Raw genomic sequence first — 16,837 nt, 5'->3', positions numbered from 1 at the left:
TGGCAAGGCAAGGCATCCTGACACTCCTGCTTTGTTTCATACACTAAAGTACACGAGTAAGTGTAAAATTAAGTATCTGTGGAGCATTGGTGGTTCAGTGGTAGAATTCTCGCCTGCCACGCGGGAGGCCTGGGTTCGATTCCCGGCCAATGCAGTCCTGAGCTTTTGCTGATATGGCAGTGCATTTTGTGAAAGTGAGGACAGCCATTTGCGCTGTGGTGGTGCAAGTATACAGTGTTCCACATACAATGGTACAGGAAAAGAAAAAACATCCGTCCAATGTGGGGTTCTAACACACGAACCTGAGATTAAGAGACTCATGCTCTACCGACTGAGCTAGCCAGGCTTGGTTGAGAATGTATGGAGGTGATGGCAAGGCAAGGCATCCTGACACTCCTGCTTTGTTTCATACACTAAACTACACGAGTAAGTGTAAAATTAAGTATCTGTGGAGCATTGGTGGTTCAGTGGTAGAATTCTCGCCTACCACGCGGGAGGCCCGGGTTCTATTCCCGGCCAATGCAGTCTTGAGTTGTTGCTGATATGGCAATGCCTTTTGTGAAAGTGAGGACAGCCATTTGCGCTGTGGTGGTGCAAGTTGACAGTGTTCCACATACAATGGTACAGGAAAAGAAAAAAAACATCCGCCCGATGTGGGGCTCGAACCCACGAACCTGAGATTAAGAGTCTCATGCTTTACCGACTGAGTTAGCAATGCTTGGTAACTGAGGAGTTGTGGTGATGGCAAGGCAAGGCATCCTGACTCTCCTGCTTTGTTTTGTACACTAAAGTACATGAGTAAGTCTAAAATTAAGCATCTGTGGATCATCGGTGGTTCAGTGGTAAAAATCTAGCCGGCCACGTGGGAGGCCGGGTTCAATTCCCGGTCAATACATTCCTGAGTTTTTGCTGATAGGGCAGTGCATTTTGTGAAAGTGAGGACAGCCATTTGCGCTGTAGTGATGCAAGTATACACTGTTCCACATACAATGGTACAGGAAGAGAAAAAAACAACTGCCCAACATGGAGCTCAAATACATGACCCTAAGATTAATAGTCTTATGCTCTAGCGACTGTGCTAGTCGGGCTTGGTTACGTAGGCTTGGAGGTGATGGCAAGGCATCCTGATACTCCTGCTTTGTTTTATACACTAAAGTACATGAGTAAGTGTAAAATTAGGCATCTGTGGAGCATTGGTGGTTCAGTGGTAGAATTCTCGCCTGCCACGCGTGAGGCCCGGAATCGATTCCCGGCCAATGCAGTCCTGAGTTTTTGCTGATATGGCAGTGTATTTTGTGAAAGTGAGGACAGCCTTTTGCGCTGTGGTGGTGCAAGTATACAGTGTTCCACATACAATGGTACAGGAAAAGAAAAAACATCCACCCAACGTGAGGCTTGAACCCACGACCCTGAGATTAAGAGTCTCATGCTCTACCAACTGAGCTAGCCGGGATTGGTTGACAATGCATGGAGGTGATGGCAAGGCAAGGCATCCTGACACTCCTGCTTTGTTTCATACACTAAAGTACACGAGTAAGTGTAAAACTAAGTATCTGTGGAGCATTGGTGGTTCAGTGGTAGAATTCTCGCCTGCCATGCAGGAGGCCTGGGTTCGATTCCCGGCCAATGCAGTCCTGAGCTTTTGCTGATATGGCAGTGCATTTTGTGAAAGTGAGGACAGCCATTTGCGCTGTGGTGGTGCAAGTTGACAGTGTTCCACATACAATGGTACAGGAAAAGAAAAAAACATCCGCCCAATGTTGGGTTCAAACCCACGACCCTGAGATTAAGAGTCTCATGCTTTACCGACTGAGTTAGCAATGCTTGGTAACCGAGGAGTTGTGGTGATGGCAAGGCAAGGCATCCTGACTCTCCTGCTTTGTTTTGTACACTAAAGTACATGAGTAAGTCTAAAATTAAGCATCTGTGGATCATTGGTGGTTCAGTGGTAGAAATCTAGCCGGCCACGTGGGAGGCCGGGTTCAATTCCCGGTCAATACATTCCTGAGTTTTTGCTGATAGGGCAGTGCATTTTGTGAAAGTGAGGACAGCCATTTGCGCTGTGGTGATGCAAGTATACACTGTTCCACATACAATGGTACAGGAAGAGAAAAAAACAACTGCCGAACATGGAGCTCAAATACATGACCCTAAGATTAATAGTCTTATGCTCTAGCGACTGTGCTAGTCGGGCTTGGTTACGTAGGCTTGGAGGTGATGGCAAGGAAAGGCATCCTGACACTCCTGCTTTGTTTCATTCACTAAAGTAAACGAGTAAGTGTAAAATTAAGCATCTGTGGAGCATTGGTGGTTCAGTGGTAGAATTCTCGCCTGCCACGCGGGAGTCCAGGGTTCGATTCCCGGCCAATGCAGTCTTGAGCTTTTGCTGATATGGCAGTGCATTTTGTGAAAGTGAGGACAGCCATTTGCGCTGTGGTGGTGCAAGTTGACAGTGTTCCACATACAATGGTACAGGAAAAGAAAAAAAACATCCGCCCAATGTGGGGCTCGAACCCACGACCCTGAGATTAAGAGTCTCATACTTTACCGACTGAGTTAGCAATGCTTGGTAACCGAGGAGTTGTGGTGATGGCAAGGCAAGGCATCCTGACTCTCCTGCTTTGTTTTGTACACTAAAGTACATGAGTAAGTCTAAAATTAAGCATCTGTGGATCATTGGTGGTTCAGTGGTAGAAATCTAGCCGGCCACGTGGGAGGCCGGGTTCAATTCCCGGTCAATACATTCCTGAGTTTTTGCTGATAGAGCAGTGCATTTTGTGAAAGTGAGGACAGCCATTTGCGCTGTGGTGATGCAAGTATACACTGTTCCACATACAATGGTACAGGAAGAGAAAAAAACAACTGCCCAACATGGAGCTCAAATACATGACCCTAAGATTAATAGTCTTATGCTCTAGCGACTGTGCTAGTCGGGCTTGGTTACGTAGGCTTGGAGGTGATGGCAAGGCAAGGCATCCTGACACTCCTGCTTTGTTTTATACACTAAAGTACATGAGTAAGTGTAAAATTAGGCATCTGTGGAGCATTGGTGGTTCAGTGGTAGAATTCTCGCCTGCCACGCGTGAGGCCCGGAATCGATTCCCGGCCAATGCAGTCCTGAGTTTTTGCTGATATGGCAGTCTATTTTGTGAAAGTGATGACAGCCATTTGTGCTGTGGTGGTGCAAGTATACAGTGTTCCACATACAATGGTACAGGAAAAGAAAAAACATCCGCCCAACGTGGGGCTCGAACCCACAACCCTGAGATTAAGAGTCTCATGCTCTACCGACTGAGCTAGCCGGGCTTGGTTGAGAATGCATGGAGGTGATGGCAAGGCAAGGCATCCTGACACTCCTGCTTTGTTTCATACACTAAAGTACACGAGTAAGTGTAAAATTAAGTATCTGTGGAGCATTGGTGGTTCAGTGGTAGAATTCTCGCCTGCCACGCGGGAGGCCCGGGTTCGATTCCCGGCCAATGCAGTCCTGAGCTTTTGCTGATATGGCAGTGCATTTTGTGAAAGTGAGGACAGCCATTTGCGCTGTGGTGGTGCAAATATACAGTGTTCCACATACAATGGTACAGGAAAAGAAAAAACATCCGCCCAACGTGGGGTTCTAACCCACGAACCTGAGATTAAGAGACTCATGCTCTACCGACTGAGCTAGCCAGGCTTGATTGAGAATGTATGGAGGTGATGGCAAGGCAAGGCATCCTGACACTCCTGCTTTGTTTCATACACTAAAGTACACGAGTAAGTGTAAAACTAAGTATCTGTGGAGCATTGGTGGTTCAGTTGTAGAATTCTCGCCTACCACGCGGGAGGCCCGGGTTCGATTCCCGGCCAATGCAGTCTTGAGTTTTTGCTGATATGGCAGTGCATTTTGTGAAAGTGAGGACAGCCATTTGCGCTGTGGTGGTGCAAGTTGACAGTGTTCCACATACAATGGTACAGGAAAAGAAAAAAAAACATCCGCCCAATGTGGGGCTCGAACCCACGACCCTGAGATTAAGAGTCTCATGCTTTACCGACTGAGTTAGCAATGCTTGGTAACCGAGGAGTTGTGGTGATGGCAAGGCAAGGCATCCTGACTCTCCTGCTTTGTTTTGTACACTAAAGTACATGAGTAAGTCTAAAATTAAGCATCTGTGGATCATTGGTGGTTCAGTGGTAGAAATCTAGCCGGCCACGTGGGAGGCCGGGTTCAATTCCCGGTCAATACATTCCTGAGTTTTTGCTGATAGAGCAGTGCATTTTGTGAAAGTGAGGACAGCCATTTGCGCTGTGGTGATGCAAGTATACACTGTTCCACATACAATGGTACAGGAAGAGAAAAAAACAACTGCCCAACATGGAGCTCAAATACATGACCCTAAGATTAATAGTCTTATGCTCTAGCGACTGTGCTAGTCGGGCTTGGTTACGTAGGCTTGGAGGTGATGGCAAGGCAAGGCATCCTGACACTCCTGCTTTGTTTTATACACTAAAGTACATGAGTAAGTGTAAAATTAGGCATCTGTGGAGCATTGGTGGTTCAGTGGTAGAATTCTCGCCTGCCACGCGTGAGGCCCGGAATCGATTCCCGGCCAATGCAGTCCTGAGTTTTTGCTGATATGGCAGTGTATTTTGTGAAAGTGATGACAGCCATTTGCGCTGTGGTGGTGCAAGTATACAGTGTTCCACATACAATGGTACAGGAAAAGAAAAAACATCCGCCCAACGTGGGGCTCGAACCCACGACCCTGAGATTAAGAGTCTCATGCTCTCCCGACTGAGCTAGCCGGGCTTGGATGAGAATGCATGGAGGTGATGGCAAGGCAAGGCATCCTGACACTCCTGCTTTGTTTCATACACTAAAGTACACGAGTAAGTGTAAAATTAAGTATCTGTGGAGCATTGGTGGTTCAGTGGTAGAATTCTCGCCTGCCACGCGGGAGGCCCGGGTTCGATTCCCGGCTAATGCAGTCCTGAGCTTTTGCTGATATGGCAGTGCATTTTGTGAAAGTGAGGACAGCCATTTGCGCTGTGGTGGTGCAAGTATACAGTGTTCCACATACAATGGTACAGGAAAAGAAAAAACATCCGCCCAACGTGGGGTTCTAACCCACGAACCTGAGATTAAGAGACTCATGCTCTACCGACTGAGCTAGCCAGGCTTGATTGAGAATGTATGGAGGTGATGGCAAGGCAAGGCATCCTGACACTCCTGCTTTGTTTCATACACTAAAGTACACGAGTAAGTGTAAAACTAAGTATCTGTGGAGCATTGGTGGTTCAGTTGTAGAATTCTCGCCTACCACGTGGGAGGCCCGGGTTCGATTCCCGGCCAATGCAGTCTTGAGTTTTTGCTGATATGACAGTGCATTTTGTGAAAGTGAGGACAGCCATTTGCGCTGTGGTGGTGCAAGTTGACAGTGTTCCACATACAATGGTACAGGAAAAGAAAAAAAAACATCCGCCCAATGTGGGGCTCGAACCCACGACCCTGAGATTAAGAGTCTCATGCTTTACCGACTGAGTTAGCAATGCTTGGTAACCGAGGAGTTGTGGTGATGGCAAGGCAAGGCATCCTGACACTCCTGCTTTGTTTTATACACTAAAGTACATGAGTAAGTGTAAAATTAGGCATCTGTGGAGCATTGGTGGTTCAGTGGTAGAATTCTCGCCTGCCACGCGTGAGGCCCGGAACCGATTCCCGGCCAATGCAGTCCTGAGTTTTTGCTGATATGGCAGTGTATTTTGTGAAAGTGAGGACAACCATTTGCGCTGTGGTGGTGCAAGTATACAGTGTTCCACATACAATGGTACAGGAAAAGAAAAAACATCCGCCCAACGTGGGGCTCGAGCCCACAACCCTGAAATTAAGAGTCTCATGCTCTACCGACTGAGCTAGCCAGGCTTGGTTGAGCATGTTTAGAGGTGATGGCAAGGCAAGGCATCCTGACACTCCTGCTTTGTTTCATACACTAAAGTACACGAGTAAGTGTAAAATTAAGTATCTGTGGAGCATTGGTGGTTCAGTGGTAGAATTCTCGCCTGCCACGTGGGAGGCCCGGGTTCGATTACTGGCCAATGCAGTCCTGAGTTTTTGCTGATATGGCAGTGCATTTTGTGAAAGTGAGGACAGCCATTTGCGCTGTGGTGGTGCAAGTTGACAGTGTTCCACATACAATGGTACAGGAAAAGAAAAAAAACATCCGCCCAATGTGGGGCTCGAACCCACAACCCTGAGATTAAGAGTCTCATGCTTTACCGACTGAGTTAGCAATGCTTGGTAACCGAGGCGTTGTGGTGATGGCAAGGCAAGGCATCCTGACTCTCCTGCTTTGTTTTGTACACTAAAGTACATGAGTAAGTCTAAAATTAAGCATCTGTGGATCATTGGTGGTTCAGTGGGAGAAATCTAGCCGGCCACGTGGGAGGCCGGGTTCAATTCCCGGTCAATACATTCCTGAGTTTTTGCTGATAGGGCAGTGCATTTTGTGAAAGTGAGGACAGCCATTTGCGCTGTGGTGATGCAAGTATACACTGTTCCACATACAATGGTACAGGAAGAGAAAAAAACAACTGCCCAACATGGAGCTCAAATACATGACCCTAAGATTAATAGTCTTATGCTCTAGCGACTGTGCTAGTCGGGCTTGGTTACGTAGGCTTGGAGGTGATGGCAAGGAAAGGCATCCTGACACTCCTGCTTTGTTTTATACACTAAAGTACATGAGTAAGTGTAAAATTAGGCATCTGTGGAGCATTGGTGGTTCAGTGGTAGAATTCTCGCCTGCCACGCGTGAGGCCCGGAATCGATTCCCGGCCAATGCAGTCCTGAGTTTTTGCTGATATGGCAGTGTATTTTGTGAAAGTGATGACAACCATTTGCGCTGTGGTGGTGCAAGTATACAGTGTTCCACATACAATGGTACAGGAAAAGAAAAAACATCCGCCCAACGTGGGGCTCGAACCCACGACCCTGAGATTAAGAGTCTCATGCTCTACCGACTGAGCTAGCCGGGCTCGGTTGATAATGCATGGAGGTGATGGCAAGGCAAGGCATCCTGACACTCCTGCTTTGTTTCATACACTAAAGTACACGAGTAAGTGTAAAATTAAGTATCTGTGGAGCATTGGTGGTTCAGTGGTAGAATTCTCGCCTGCCACGCGGGAGGCCCGGGTTCGATTCCCGGCCAATGCAGTCCTGAGCTTTTGCTGATATGGCAGTGCATTTTGTGAAAGTGAGGACAGCCATTTGCGCTGTGGTGGTGCAAGTATACAGTGTTCCACATACAATGGTACAGGAAAAGAAAAAACATCCGTCCAATGTGGGGTTCTAACCCACGAACCTGAGATTAAGAGACTCATGCTCTACCGACTGAGCTAGCCAGGCTTGGTTGAGAATGTATGGAGGTGATGGCAAGGCAAGGCATCCTGACACTCCTGCTTTGTTTCATACACTAAAGTACACGAGTAAGTGTAAAATTAAGTATTTGTGGAGCATTGGTGGTTCAGTGGTAGAATTCTCGCCTACCACGCGGGAGGCCCGGGTTCGATTCCCGGCCAATGCAGTCTTGAGTTTTTGCTGATATGGCAATGCCTTTTGTGAAAGTGAGGACAGCCATTTGCGCTGTGGTGGTGCAAGTTGACAGTGTTCCACATACAATGGTACAGGAAAAGAAAAAAAACATCCGCCCGATGTGGGGCTCGAACCCACGAACCTGAGATTAAGAGTCTCATGCTTTACCGACTGAGTTAGCAATGCTTGGTAACTGAGGAGTTGTGGTGATGGCAAGGCAAGGCATCCTGACTCTCCTGCTTTGTTTTGTACACTAAAGTACATGAGTAAGTCTAAAATTAAGCATCTGTGGATCATCGGTGGTTCAGTGGTAGAAATCTAGCCGGCCACGTGGGAGGCCGGGTTCAATTCCCGGTCAATACATTCCTGAGTTTTTGCTGATAGGGAAGTGCATTTTGTGAAAGTGAGGACAGCCATTTGCGCTGTGGTGATGCAAGTATTCACTGTTCCACATACAATGGTACAGGAAGAGAAAAAAACAACTGCCCAACATGGAGCTCAAATACATGACCCTAAGATTAATAGTCTTATGCTCTAGCGACTGTGCTAGTCGGGCTTGGTTACGTAGGCTTGGAGGTGATGGCAAGGCAAGGCATCCTGATACTCCTGCTTTGTTTTATACACTAAAGTACATGAGTAAGTGTAAAATTAGGCATCTGTGGAGCATTGGTGGTTCAGTGGTAGAATTCTCGCCTGCCACGCGTGAGGCCCGGAATCGATTCCCGGCCAATGCAGTCCTGAGTTTTTGCTGATATGGCAGTGTATTTTGTGAAAGTGAGGACAGCCATTTGCGCTGTGGTGGTGCAAGTATACAGTGTTCCACATACAATGGTACAGGAAAAGAAAAAACATCCGCCCAACGTGAGGCTCGAACCCACGACCCTGAGATTAAGAGTCTCATGCTCTACCAACTGAGCTAGCCGGGATTGGTTGAGAATGCATGGAGGTGATGGCAAGGCAAGGCATCCTGACACTCCTGCTTTGTTTCATACACTAAAGTACATGAGTAAGTGTAAAACTAAGTATCTGTGGAGCATTGGTGGTTCAGTGGTAGAATTATCGCCTGCCATGCATGAGGCCTGGGTTCGATTCCCGGCCAATGCAGTCCTGAGCTTTTGCTGATATGGCAGTGCATTTTGTGAAAGTGAGGACAGCCATTTGCGCTGTGGTGGTGCAAGTTGACAGTGTTCCACATACAATGGTACAGGAAAAGAAAAAAACATCCGCCCAATGTGGGGTTCGAACCCACGACCCTGAGATTAAGAGTCTCATGCTTTACCGACTGAGTTAGCAATGCTTGGTAACCGAGGAGTTGTGGTGATGGCAAGGCAAGGCATCCAGACTCTCCTGCTTTGTTTTGTACACTAAAGTACATGAGTAAGTCTAAAATTAAGCATCTGTGGATCATTGGTGGTTCAGTGGTAGAAATCTAGCCGGCCACGTGGGAGGCCGGGTTCAATTCCCGGTCAATACATTCCTGAGTTTTTGCTGATAGGGAAGTGCATTTTGTGAAAGTGAGGACAGCCATTTGCGCTGTGGTGATGCAAGTATACACTGTTCCACATACAATGGTACAGGAAGAGAAAAAAACAACTGCCCAACATGGAGCTCAAATACATGACCCTAAGATTAATAGTCTTATGCTCTAGCGACTGTGCTAGTCGGGCTTGGTTACGTAGGCTTGGAGGTGATGGCAAGGCAAGGCATCCTGACACTCCTGCTTTGTTTTATACACTAAGGTATATGAGTAAGTGTAAAATTAGGCATCTGTGGAGCATTGGTGGTTCAGTGGTAGAATTCTCGCCTGCCACGCGTGAGGCCCGGAATCGATTCCCGGCCAATGCAGTCCTGAGTTTTTGCTGATATGGCAGTGTATTTTGTGAAAGTGAGGACAGCCATTTGCGCTGTGGTGGTGCAAGTATACAGTGTTCCACATACAATGGTACAGGAAAACAAAAAACATCCGCCCAACGTGGGGCTCGAACCCACGACCCTGAGATTAAGAGTCTCATGCTCTACTGACTGAGCTAGCCAGGCTTGGTTGAACATGTTTGGAGGTGATGGCAAGGCAAGGCATCCTGACATTCCTGCTTTGTTTAATACACTAAAGTACACGAGTAAGTGTATAATTAAGTATCTGTGGAGCATTGGTGGCTCAGTGGTAGAATTCTCGCCTGCCACGTGGGAGGCCTTGGTTCGATTCCCGGCCAATGCAGTCCTGAGTTTTTGCTGATATGGCAGTGCATTTTGTGAAAGTGAGGACAGCCATTGGCGCTGTGGTGGTGCAAGTTGACAGTGTTCCACATACAATGGTACAGGAAAAGAAAAAAAACATCCGCCCAATGTGGGGCTCGAACCCACGACCCTGAGATTAAGAGTCTCATGCTTTACCGACTGAGTTAGCAATGCTTGGTAACCGAGGAGTTGTGGTGATGGCAAGGCAAGGCATCCTGACTCTCCTGCTTTGTTTTGTACACTAAAGTACATGAGTAAGTCTAAAATTAAGCATCTGTGGATCATTGATGGTTCAGTGGTAGAAATCTAGCCGGCCACGTGGGAGGCCGGGTTCAATTCCCGGTCAATACATTCCTGAGTTTTTGCTGATAGGGCAGTGCATTTTGTGAGAGTGAGGACAGCCATTTGCGCTGTGGTGGTGCAAGTATACAGTGTTCCACATACAATGGTACAGGAAAAGAAAAAAAACATCCGCCCAATGTGGGGCTCGAACCCACGACCCTGAGATTAAGAGTCTCATGCTTTACCGACTAAGTTAGCAATGCTTGGTAACCGAGGAGTTGTGGTGATGGCAAGGCAAGGCATCCTGACTCTCCTGCTTTGTTTTGTGCACTAAAGTACATGAGTAAGTCTAAAATTAAGCATCTGTGGATCATTGGTGGTTCAGTGGTAGAAATCTAGCCGGCCACGTGGGAGGCCGGGTTCAATTCCCGGTCAATACATTCCTGAGTTTTTGCTGATAGGGCAGTGCATTTTGTGAAAGTGAGGACAGCCATTTGCGCTGTGGTGATGCAAGCATACACTGTTCCACATACAATGGTACAGGAAGAGAAAAAAACAACTGCCCAACATGGAGCTCAAATACATGACCCTAAGATTAATAGTCTTATGCTCTAGCGACTGTGCTAGTCGGGCTTGGTTACGTAGGCTTGGAGGTGATGGCAAGGCAAGGCATCCTGACACTCCTGCTTTGTTTTATACACTAAAGTACATGAGTAAGTGTAAAATTAGGCATCTGTGGAGCATTGGTGGTTTAGTGGTAGAATTCTCGCCTGCCACGCGTGAGGCCCGGAATCGATTCCCGGCCAATGCAGTCCTGAGTTTTTGCTGATATGGCAGTGTATTTTGTGAAAGTGAGGACAGCCATTTGCGCTGTGGTGGTGCAAGTTGACAGTGTTCCACATACAATGGTACAACAAAAGAAAAAACAGCCACCCAACGTGGGGCTCGAACCCACGACCCTGAGATTAAGAGTCTCATGCTCTACCGATGGAGCTAGCCGGGCTTGGTCGAGAATGCATGGAGGTGATGGCAAGGCAAGGCATCCTGACACTCCTGCTTTGTTTCATTCACTAAAGTACACGAGTAAGTGTAAAATTAAGCATCTGTGGAGCATTGGTGGTTCAGTGGTAGAATTGTCGCCTGCCACGCGGGAGTCCTGGGTTCGATTCCCGGCCAATGCAGTCCTTAGCTTTTGCTGATATGGCAGTGCATTTTGTGAAAGTGAGGACAGCCATTTGCGCTGTGGTGGTGCAAGTTGACAGTGTTCCACAGACAATGGTACAGGAAAAGAAAAAAAACATCCGCCCAATGTGGGGCTCGAACCGACGACCCTGAGATTAAGAGTCTCATGGTCTACCGACAGAGCTAGCCAGGCTTGGGTGAGAATGTATGGAGGTGATGGCAAGGCAAGGCATCCTGACACTCCTGCTTTGTTTCATACACTAAAGTACACGAGTAAGTGTAAAATTAAGCATCTGTGGAGCATTGGTGGTTCAGTGGTAGAGTTCTCGCTTGCAACGCGGGGGGGGCCTGGGTTCGATTCCCGGCCAATGCAGTCCTGAGTTTTTGCTGATATGGCAGTGCATTTTGTGAAAGTGAGGACAGCCATTTGCGCTGTGGTGGTGCAAGTTGACAGTGTTCCACATACAATGGTACAGGAAAAGAAAAAAAACATCCGCCTAATGTGGGGCTCGAACCCACGACCCTGAGATTAAGAGTCTCATGCTTTACCGACTGAGTTAGCAATGCTTGGTAACTGAGGAGTTGTGGTGATGGCAAGGCAAGGCATCCTGACTCTCCTGCTTTGTTTTGTACACTAAAGTACATGAGTAAGTCTAAAATTAAGCATCTGTGGATCATTGGTGGTTCAGTGGTAGAAATCTAGCCGGCCACATGGGAGGCCGGGTTCAATTCCCGTTCAATACATTCCTGAGTTTTTGCTGATAGGGCAGTGCATTTTGTGAAAGTGAGGACAGCCATTTGCGCTGTGGTGATGCAAGTATACACTGTTCCACATACAATGGTACAGGAAGAGAAAAAAACAACTGCCCAACATGGAGCTCAAATACATGACCCTAAGATTAATAGTCTTATGCTCTAGCGACTGTGCTAGTCGGGCTTGGTTACGTAGGCTTGGAGGTGATGGCAAGGCAAGGCATCCTGACACTCCTGCTTTGTTTTATACACTAAAGTACATGAGTAAGTGTAAAATTAGGCATCTGTGGAGCATTGGTGGTTCAGTGGTAGAATTCTCGCCTGCCACGCGTGAGGCTTGGAATCGATTCCCGGCCAATGCAGTCCTGAGTTTTTGCTGATATGGCAGTGTATTTTGTGAAAGTGAGGACAGCCATTTGCGCTGTGGTGGTGCAAGTTGACAGTGTTCCACATACAATGGTACAGGAAAAGAAAAAACATCCACCCAACGTGGGGCTCGAACCCACGACCCTGAGATTAAGAGTCTCATGTTCTACCGATGGAGCTAGCCGGGCTTGGTTGAGAATGCATGGAGGTGATGGCAAGGCAAGGCATCCTGACACTCCTGCTTTGTATTATTCACTAAAGTACACGAGTAAGTGTAAAATTAAGTATCTGTGGAGCATTGGTGATTCAGTGGTAGAATTCTCTCCTGCCACGCGGAGGCCCGGGTTTCATTCCCGGCCAATGCAGTCCTGAGCTTTTGCTGATATGGCAGTGTATTTTGTGAAAGTGAGTACAGCCATTTGCGCTGTGGTGGTGCAAGTTGACAGTGTTCCACATACAATGGTACAGGAAAAGAAAAAACATCCACCCAACGTGGGGCTCGAACCCACGACCCTGAGATTAAGAGTCTCATGCTCTACCGACTGAGCTAGCCAGGCTTGGTTGAGAATGTATGGAGGTGATGGCAAGGCAAGGCATCCTCACACTCCTGCTTTATTTCATACACTAAAGTACATGAGTAAGTGTAAAATTAAGTATCTGTGGAGCATTGGTGGTTCAGTGGTAGAGTTCTCGCTTGCTATGCGGGGGGGGCATGGGTTCAATTCCCGGCCAATGCAGTTCTGAGTTTTTGCTGATATGGCAGTGCATTTTGTGAAAGTGAGGACAGCCATTTGCGCTGTGGTGGTTCAAGTTGACAGTGTTCCACATACAATGGTACAGGAAAAGAAAAAAAACATACGCCCAATGTGGGGCTCGAACCCACAGCCCTGAGATTAAGAGTCTCATGCTTTACTGACTGAGTTAGCAATGCTTGGTAACCGAGGCGTTGTGGTGATGGCAAGACAAGGCATCCTGACTCTCCTGCTTTGTTTTGTACACTAAAGTACATGAGTAAGTCTAAAATTAAGCATCTGTGGATCATTGGTGGTTCAGTGGTAGAAATCTAGCCGGCCACGTGGGAGGCCGGGTTCAATTCCCGGTCAATACATTCCTGAGTTTTTGCTGATAGGGCAGTGCATTTTGTGAAAGTGAGGACAGCCATTTGCGCTGTGGTGATGCAAGTATACACTGTTCCACATACAATGGTACAGGAAGAGAAAAAAACAACTGCCCAACATGGAGCTCAAATACATGACCCTAAGATTAATAGTCTTATGCTCTAGCGACTGTGCTAGTTGGGCTTGGTTACGTAGGCTTGGAGGTGATGGCAAGGCAAGGCATCCTGACACTCCTGCTTTGTTTTATACACTAAAGTACATGAGTAAGTGTAAAATTAGGCATCTGTGGAGCATTGGTGGTTCAGTGGTAGAATTCTCGCCTGCCACGCGTGAGGCCCTGAATCGATTCCCGGCCAATGCAATCTTGAGTTTTTGCTGATATGGCAGTGTATTTTGTGAAAGTGAGGACAGCCATTTGCGCTGTTGTGGTGCAAGTATACAGTGTTCCACATACAATGGTACAGGAAAAGAAAAAACATCCGCCCAACGTGGGGCTCGAACCCACGACCCTGAGATTAAGAGTCTCATGCTCTACCGACTGAGCTAGCCAGGCTTGGTTGAGAATGTATGGAGGTGATGGCAAGGCAAGGCATCCTGACACTCCTGCTTTGTTTCATACACTAAAGTACACGAGTAAGTGTAAAATTATGTATCTGTGGAGCATTGGTGGTTCAGTGGTAGAATTCTAGCCTGCCACTCGGGAGGCCCGGGTTCGATTTCCGGCCAATGCAGTCCTGAGTTTTTGCTGATATGGCAGTGTATTTTGTGAAAGTGAGGACAGCCATTTGCGCTGTGGTGGTGCAAGTTGACAGTGTTCCACATACAATGGTACAGGAAAAGAAAAAAAACATCTGCCCAATGTGGGGCTCGAACCCACGACCCTGAGATTAAGAGTCTCATGCTTTACCGACTGAGTTAGCAATGCTTAGTAACCGAGGAATTGTGGTGATGGCAAGGCAAGGCATCCTGACTCTCCTGCTTTGTTTTGTACACTAAAGTACATGAGTAAGTCTAAAATTAAGCATCTGTGGATCATTGGTGGTTCAGTGGTAGAAATCTAGCCGGCCACGTGGGAGGCCGGGTTCAATTCCCGGTCAATACATTCCTGAGTTTTTGCTGATAGAGCAGTGCATTTTGTGAAAGTGAGGACAGCCATTTGCGCTGTGGTGATGCAAGTATACACTGTTCCACATACAATGGTACAGGAAGAGAAAAAAACAACTGCCCAACATGGAGCTCAAATACATGACCCTAAGATTAATAGTCTTATGCTCTAGCGACTGTGCTAGTCGGGCTTGGTTACGTAGGCTTGGAGGTGATGGCAAGGCAAGGCATCCTGACACTTATGCTTTGATTTATACACTAAAGTACATGAGTAAGTGTATAATTAGGCATCTGTGGAGCATTGGTGGTTCAGTGGTAGAATTCTCGCCTACCTCGCGTTAGGCCCGGAATCGATTCCCAGCCAATGCAGTCCTGAGTTTTTGCTGATATGGCAGTGTATTTTGTGAAAGTGAGGACAGCCATTTGCGCTGTGGTGGTGCAAGTATACAGTGTTCCACATACAATGGTACAGGAAAAGAAAAAAAACATCCACCCAATGTGGGGCTCGAACCCACGACCCTGAGATTAAGAGTCTCATGCTCTACCGACTGAGCTAGCCAGGCTTGGTTGCGAATGCATGGAGGTGATGGCAAGGCAAGGCAAGGCATCCTGACACTCCTGCTTTGTTTCATACACTAAAGTACACGAGTAAGTGTAAAATTAAGTACCTGTGGAGCATTGGTGGTTCAGTGGTAGAATTCTCGCCTTCCACGCGGGAGGCCTGAGTTTTTGCTGATATGGCAGTGCATTTTGTGAAAGTGAGGACAGCCATTTGCGCTGTGGTGGTGCAAGTTGACAGTGTTCCACATACAATGGTACAGGAAAAGAAAAAAAACAGCCGCCCAATGTGGGGCTCGAACCCACGACCCTGAGATTAAGAGTCTCATGCTTTACCGACTGAGTTAGCAATGCTTGGTAACCGAGGAGTTGTGGTGATGGCAAGGCAAGGCATCCTGACTCTCCTGCTTTGTTTTGTACACTAAAGTACATGAGTAAGTCTAAAATTAAGCATCTGTGGATCATTGGTGGTTCAGTGGTAGAAATCTAGCCGGCCACGTGGGAGGCCGGGTTCAATTCCCGGTCAATACATTCCTGAGTTTTTGCTGATAAGGCAGTGCATTTTGTGAAAGTGAGGACAGCCATTTTCGCTGTGGTGATGCAAGTATACACTGTTCCACATACAATGGTACAGGAAGAGAAAAAAACAACTGCCCAACATGGAGCTCAAATACATGACCCTAAGATTAATAGTCTTATGCTCTAGCGACTGTGCTAGTCGGGCTTGATTACATAGGCTTGGAGGTGATGGCAAGGCAAGGCATCCTGACACTCCTGCTTTGTTTTATACACTAAAGTACATGAGTAAGTGTAAAATAAGGCATCTGTGGAGCATTGGTGGTTCAGTGGTAGAATTCTCGCCTGCCATGCGTGAGGCCCGGAATCGATTCCCGGCCAATGCAGTCTTGAGTTTTTCCTGATATGGCAGTGTATTTTGTGAAAGTGAGGACAGCCATTTGCGCTGTTGTGGTGCAAGTATACAGTGTTCCACATACAATGGTACAGGAAAATAAAAAACATCTGCCCGACGTGGGGCTCGAACCCACGACCCTGAGATTAAGAGTCTCATGTTCTACCGACTGAGCTAGCCAGGCTTGGTTGAGAATGTATGGAGGTGATGGCAAGGCAAGGCATCCTGACACTCCTGCTTTGTTTTATACACTAAAGTACACGAGTAAGTGTAAAATTAAGTATCTATGGAGCATTGGTGGTTCAGTGGTAGAATTCTTGCCTGCCACGCGGGAGGCCTGGGTTCGATTCCCGGCCAATGCAGTCCTGAGTTTTTGCTGATATGGCAGTGCATTTTGTGAAAGTGAGGACAGCCATTTGCGCTGTGGTGGTGCAAGTTGACAGTGTTCCACATACAATGGTACAGGAAAAGAAAAAAAACATCCGCCCAATGTGGGGCTCGAACCCACGACCCTAAGATTAAGAGCCTCATGCTTTACCGAATGAGTTAGCAATGCTTGGTAACTGAGGGGTTGTAGTGATGGCAAGGCAAGGCATCCTGACTCTCCTGCTTTGTTTTGTACACTAAAGTACATGAGTAAGTCTAAAATTAAGCATCTGTGGATCATTGGTGGTTCAGTAGTAGAAATCTAGCCGGCCACGTGGGAGGCCGGGTTCAATTCCCGGTCAATACATTCCTGAGTTTTTGCTGATAGGGCAG

The 16,837-nt window shown here is 47.2% G+C and overlaps 24 non-coding genes across 24 annotated transcripts; 14 read left to right on the top strand and 10 right to left on the bottom strand.

Annotated features, from left to right (window-relative positions):
- The first annotated feature begins 83 nt into the window (after window positions 1-83).
- TRNAG-GCC (transfer RNA glycine (anticodon GCC)) lies at window positions 84-154 on the top strand. Its single transcript has one exon. It is a non-coding gene; the product is annotated as a tRNA-Gly (tRNA).
- Window positions 155-453: 299 nt separating this feature from the next.
- On the top strand, window positions 454-524 carry TRNAG-ACC (transfer RNA glycine (anticodon ACC)). Its single transcript has one exon. It is a non-coding gene; the product is annotated as a tRNA-Gly (tRNA).
- A 1,036-nt stretch (window positions 525-1,560) lies between these two features.
- TRNAG-GCC (transfer RNA glycine (anticodon GCC)) lies at window positions 1,561-1,631 on the top strand. The gene has a single exon. It is a non-coding gene; the product is annotated as a tRNA-Gly (tRNA).
- A 670-nt stretch (window positions 1,632-2,301) lies between these two features.
- On the top strand, window positions 2,302-2,372 carry TRNAG-GCC (transfer RNA glycine (anticodon GCC)). The gene has a single exon. It is a non-coding gene; the product is annotated as a tRNA-Gly (tRNA).
- An 861-nt stretch (window positions 2,373-3,233) lies between these two features.
- TRNAK-CUU (transfer RNA lysine (anticodon CUU)) lies at window positions 3,234-3,306 on the bottom strand. Its single transcript has one exon. It is a non-coding gene; the product is annotated as a tRNA-Lys (tRNA).
- Window positions 3,307-3,413: 107 nt separating this feature from the next.
- TRNAG-GCC (transfer RNA glycine (anticodon GCC)) lies at window positions 3,414-3,484 on the top strand. Its single transcript has one exon. It is a non-coding gene; the product is annotated as a tRNA-Gly (tRNA).
- A 299-nt stretch (window positions 3,485-3,783) lies between these two features.
- On the top strand, window positions 3,784-3,854 carry TRNAG-ACC (transfer RNA glycine (anticodon ACC)). The gene has a single exon. It is a non-coding gene; the product is annotated as a tRNA-Gly (tRNA).
- Window positions 3,855-4,716: 862 nt separating this feature from the next.
- Window positions 4,717-4,789, bottom strand: TRNAK-CUU (transfer RNA lysine (anticodon CUU)). The gene has a single exon. It is a non-coding gene; the product is annotated as a tRNA-Lys (tRNA).
- A 107-nt stretch (window positions 4,790-4,896) lies between these two features.
- On the top strand, window positions 4,897-4,967 carry TRNAG-GCC (transfer RNA glycine (anticodon GCC)). The gene has a single exon. It is a non-coding gene; the product is annotated as a tRNA-Gly (tRNA).
- Window positions 4,968-5,266: 299 nt separating this feature from the next.
- On the top strand, window positions 5,267-5,337 carry TRNAG-ACC (transfer RNA glycine (anticodon ACC)). Its single transcript has one exon. It is a non-coding gene; the product is annotated as a tRNA-Gly (tRNA).
- A 1,604-nt stretch (window positions 5,338-6,941) lies between these two features.
- Window positions 6,942-7,014, bottom strand: TRNAK-CUU (transfer RNA lysine (anticodon CUU)). Its single transcript has one exon. It is a non-coding gene; the product is annotated as a tRNA-Lys (tRNA).
- Window positions 7,015-7,121: 107 nt separating this feature from the next.
- TRNAG-GCC (transfer RNA glycine (anticodon GCC)) lies at window positions 7,122-7,192 on the top strand. Its single transcript has one exon. It is a non-coding gene; the product is annotated as a tRNA-Gly (tRNA).
- Window positions 7,193-7,491: 299 nt separating this feature from the next.
- TRNAG-ACC (transfer RNA glycine (anticodon ACC)) lies at window positions 7,492-7,562 on the top strand. Its single transcript has one exon. It is a non-coding gene; the product is annotated as a tRNA-Gly (tRNA).
- Window positions 7,563-8,423: 861 nt separating this feature from the next.
- On the bottom strand, window positions 8,424-8,496 carry TRNAK-CUU (transfer RNA lysine (anticodon CUU)). Its single transcript has one exon. It is a non-coding gene; the product is annotated as a tRNA-Lys (tRNA).
- A 1,038-nt stretch (window positions 8,497-9,534) lies between these two features.
- TRNAK-CUU (transfer RNA lysine (anticodon CUU)) lies at window positions 9,535-9,607 on the bottom strand. Its single transcript has one exon. It is a non-coding gene; the product is annotated as a tRNA-Lys (tRNA).
- Window positions 9,608-11,017: 1,410 nt separating this feature from the next.
- Window positions 11,018-11,090, bottom strand: TRNAK-CUU (transfer RNA lysine (anticodon CUU)). The gene has a single exon. It is a non-coding gene; the product is annotated as a tRNA-Lys (tRNA).
- A 107-nt stretch (window positions 11,091-11,197) lies between these two features.
- On the top strand, window positions 11,198-11,268 carry TRNAG-GCC (transfer RNA glycine (anticodon GCC)). Its single transcript has one exon. It is a non-coding gene; the product is annotated as a tRNA-Gly (tRNA).
- Window positions 11,269-11,569: 301 nt separating this feature from the next.
- Window positions 11,570-11,642, top strand: TRNAC-GCA (transfer RNA cysteine (anticodon GCA)). Its single transcript has one exon. It is a non-coding gene; the product is annotated as a tRNA-Cys (tRNA).
- Window positions 11,643-12,872: 1,230 nt separating this feature from the next.
- TRNAK-CUU (transfer RNA lysine (anticodon CUU)) lies at window positions 12,873-12,945 on the bottom strand. The gene has a single exon. It is a non-coding gene; the product is annotated as a tRNA-Lys (tRNA).
- A 107-nt stretch (window positions 12,946-13,052) lies between these two features.
- On the top strand, window positions 13,053-13,125 carry TRNAS-GCU (transfer RNA serine (anticodon GCU)). The gene has a single exon. It is a non-coding gene; the product is annotated as a tRNA-Ser (tRNA).
- Window positions 13,126-13,986: 861 nt separating this feature from the next.
- Window positions 13,987-14,059, bottom strand: TRNAK-CUU (transfer RNA lysine (anticodon CUU)). The gene has a single exon. It is a non-coding gene; the product is annotated as a tRNA-Lys (tRNA).
- Window positions 14,060-15,100: 1,041 nt separating this feature from the next.
- Window positions 15,101-15,173, bottom strand: TRNAK-CUU (transfer RNA lysine (anticodon CUU)). Its single transcript has one exon. It is a non-coding gene; the product is annotated as a tRNA-Lys (tRNA).
- A 1,016-nt stretch (window positions 15,174-16,189) lies between these two features.
- TRNAK-CUU (transfer RNA lysine (anticodon CUU)) lies at window positions 16,190-16,262 on the bottom strand. Its single transcript has one exon. It is a non-coding gene; the product is annotated as a tRNA-Lys (tRNA).
- A 107-nt stretch (window positions 16,263-16,369) lies between these two features.
- TRNAG-GCC (transfer RNA glycine (anticodon GCC)) lies at window positions 16,370-16,440 on the top strand. Its single transcript has one exon. It is a non-coding gene; the product is annotated as a tRNA-Gly (tRNA).
- The last annotated feature ends 397 nt before the right edge of the window (window positions 16,441-16,837 follow it).

The sequence above is a fragment of the Pseudophryne corroboree genome, chromosome 3 (genome assembly GCF_028390025.1).
Source record: "Pseudophryne corroboree isolate aPseCor3 chromosome 3, aPseCor3.hap2, whole genome shotgun sequence".
Classification (NCBI taxonomy): Eukaryota; Metazoa; Chordata; class Amphibia; order Anura; family Myobatrachidae; genus Pseudophryne; species Pseudophryne corroboree.
This window is presented reverse-complemented; position numbering and strand designations above follow the sequence as displayed.